We start from the raw sequence: 3,521 nt of genomic DNA on the forward strand, positions 1-3,521 counted from the left end.
TATTTTTTTTAATGCTTCATGAGTTTGTGTGTCATACTTGTGCAGAGGCCATGCTAACGATCTCGTATCATTCCAGTTTTAATATAGGTGCTGCTGAAGTGAGCACAGTAAAAGTTTTTATCAGCTGTAACATTTATGCTTTTGTCTCCCATTTCCTAGCTCAGTAATTAGTCTTATAACTCTTGTCGTGTGAGGATAGACTCTAAAGAAATAAATTAAAAATAATTTGATGAAAAGAAATACATTTAAAATTGATAAAGTCTTAAAAAAACAAACAAAAACAACACCCCTAGTCTCCTGTTTCCCCCTTTGTAAATTGATGTATAATATAAAAAATGAAAATTGAACACAGATTTAAAAGGCTCTTAATTGCAGGTCGTTTGTGATTCGCCATAGGTTGCATCATATAACCTGAATACATATCCATGGATGTGCACACTCTCATACCTAATTAATACAATTAATTATTTCAATGGGTAAGTCAAATCAGTGATATACAATTAGTAACAATATTACTTATTTCAAGTGGCTCAATTGAATTAGTGTTTCTCAGGTTATTTCTTCGAATTGCCTATCTTCTCTCCCCTACTCTCATTCCCAGCCCTCAATCCTTCTCATCCTGATGACTACAACTAACTTTGAAGGTTGTGTGAAAGGCACTGTAAGTTTCTAAGATTTTAACACAATATTTTGTGCTAAAAGATCTTTTTTTGAAAAGGAGGATTCATGCTTTTCAGAAGTGAAAGATTCTAATTGTTTGAGCCTAGTTAATTTGGATATTAAAATTTTGCTTACCTAAATAAACCAGAGAGAGGTGAGTTATAGGCTTGCCTCCACTACTTATTCGCTTGACGTCTTGGACCAATCTCTCCATTGCTTCAATTTCCTAACCTGTAAAACAGGGTGAAATAAGCAACAGGGTAGTCATGAAGACTGAGTTAATACAAGTAAACTGCTTAGAATCAAGCCTGATGAATATTAAGCTCTCAAACAATGCAATGAGAGTAGGCAGCAGGAAGAGGAGAAAAGAGAGAAGGAAGAGAAGAGGAGAGAAAGGGAGAGCAGAGATTGAAAGAGACCCAGAGATAAACGTTATAAAGCAAAGAAGGAGAAGGAGAGAGAGAGAGAGGAGAGAAGAGGAGAGGGAAGAGAATGGAAGAGAAGAGGAATGGAGGGAAGAGAAGTGAGTTTGTACACAGGAGCTGGTGTGTGTGTTTGTGTGTAGGGGGTGGGCTCTTTGGCTTCCTTCCTCCCTATTTAAACCACTTAGAGCTAGCAATAAATTCAACATCTGGTAGGGTCCAGCCTTTCTTTTTTTCTTCAACATTCAGACAAACTTAAATTATAGTCCTTTATAATCTTATGGGCCCACAAGCCAAATGCTATATGAGATCTGTCAATCACTGAAACTCTTTATGCCTCCATAACTGTATTGAAATAACTCTAGCAATTCCTTGATTTCATCTGAAGACATCAAGGAACCAGGTTAAGGGTTGCAGCTTTTTTATATAAGCATTAGCTTCTTTTTACTAGGGCACTCGATGGATTCCTCTCTTCTTGGTTCACTTTTAGTCCCAGATAAACTCAAACTCCAGTAAATAAAGCCCTTTCACACTTTTGCTAAAGAGAAACTTTTTCAGAGCCGCCCCCCTCCCCGCCCCCGGCCCTGCCCTGTCCAGGCATCTTTCTATTCTGAGCACAGACATGGATTCAAATGGTCAAATGACTAGGAAGAAGAATAGTCTATTTTCACTAATTTTTGAAATGCTCTGCTGTGAGGTGAAGAGTTTCAGCAGGCAAATGCAGGGAGGTACATCTCTTCTAAGCCCAGCAGAAAGCGGAGCATATGGCAAGTGCTGCAATTCTTCAAGGTTCTACTCTGCGGAAAGTTTATCGACTGTTTAGACTCTAAGGCAAGAAAGTGGGTAGAGGTGGTGCGCCTGCTGGGGTTCCAGAGCAGAGAGGGCGGTGATTGGTTGAGGCTCTTTAGTCCGAGCGATCTAATTGGCTCTCCTTTCGGACGCAGGGTTGCAATTGATAGCGGGCTGGCCACGGCGGAGGTCTGGGCAGGCTTTGCCTCCTGGGAACCTGTAGCCCAGGGGCGGTGCCGCCGCTTCGGTGGGTGTCACAGTGTCAGCCAGCGCGTGTAGCGTTTTTGTGGCTCACAGTTTTGCTCTCCCTGGAAACAGGGTTTACGGGTTCCGGGTTGGGGCAGAGGTTTGGGAGTCTCCCGGCGTTTAGGTGTACAGTCCGGAGCCCTGGAAAGGAGGGAGACCGGAGGCCGGGAACCGGGAACCTCTCCACACCAACCCCCCGCGCCCAGCTAGTTCTTGTTTAAGTGCCTCTGCCCAGCTCTGGCAGGGAGCTGCGGCACCAGTGCAGAGCGCCCTCACCATCTGCTGCTTCCCCAAAGGGAAGGGGGCAGAGGCGCTGGCGCCATCGGGAGGTCAGACTTGACCCTTGGCCACCCAGGTGTGAGTTGTGAAGGGGAGTACTCAACAGACGGCGGGGGCCACCGTATTTAGTTCCAGAAGGAGCGTGGCGCTCGCTCTGGGGTGGGTGACCTTCCTACAAAAGATGAAAGGAGCGCTTCTGTCATCTGCGACTGTAGTTTAATTCAAATTAGGTGCAACTGGTTGTGGATAGACAACTTGTTAATGCCTTTAGCTTGCAAACTATCCGCGCGCGTTCCCTTCAAAAAGGTATCCAGATTGAGTGGACTGTATATATGGGCGTGAACCCTTTGAAGACACTGATTTTAATTCAAGTATAATTTGCTTTACTTGTTTAAATTTAAGCTTTTATATAAGTAGATAAATACTAAAGTGCAACTTATTAAAGAACATAAAAGTGATAGTATAAAGGCAGATTTTTGATTATCACGGAGAGATTAAGAGGAGCATTTCTATGCACAGTGAGGAACCTTTATTTAAAAATATATTAGATATCCAAATATGAGTATTCTCTGCTATTTTTCCCTATCCACATATGCTTTTGCATAATTCAGTATCACGGGAAATGGCTGCAAATACACTCTTCCTATTCTTAATGTTGGTAGTACAGTAATGTTCTCAGAAGCTACTTTAAGTAGAGAATGATTTAAATTCCAATGTTTCATGGCAAGTTGTATTTGAACAGGAGGCACTCAATTCTAGTGATTTGTGTAGAAAGCCATAGGTGGAAATGTCTTATGTGACAGGAGATATAGTGAAGAGAGATGCAATAGCAGATGGCTTTACGTAAGAAAATAGTGAAGGTCAAAAATAGTTTTTAATCTTTTTTTTAATCCCTGACAACCACCAGAAAAATAAGCTTTTATACTTGACACTGGGCAGTTGATTTTTGAATTATCACCTTAAGGTAAATGGAGACATGACCAGGTCAGGTTTAAGCTCACTTGAGTGCATTGTAGCAGGACTATAGCAGAACACATCTGTGAGGAACAAAGTGCTTTCAGGTATGCTAAAAGTCAATTTGATGGGAAATAAGTCAATGTAGGATGTCACATTTTATAAACTTAT

The 3,521-nt window shown here is 41.7% G+C and overlaps 1 non-coding gene across 1 annotated transcript; it reads right to left on the minus strand.

Annotated features, from left to right (window-relative positions):
• On the minus strand, nucleotides 1–106 carry LOC129067990 (U6 spliceosomal RNA). Its single transcript, XR_008528813.1, has one exon. It is a non-coding gene; the product is annotated as a U6 spliceosomal RNA (small nuclear RNA).
• Between the last annotated feature and the right edge of the window lie 3,415 nt (nucleotides 107–3,521).

Source organism: Pteronotus mesoamericanus, unplaced genomic scaffold, assembly GCF_021234165.1.
Source record: "Pteronotus mesoamericanus isolate MK-2021 breed Mesoamerican mustached bat unplaced genomic scaffold, CSHL_Meso_final contig_20, whole genome shotgun sequence".
NCBI classification, from domain to species: domain Eukaryota; kingdom Metazoa; phylum Chordata; class Mammalia; order Chiroptera; family Mormoopidae; genus Pteronotus; species Pteronotus mesoamericanus.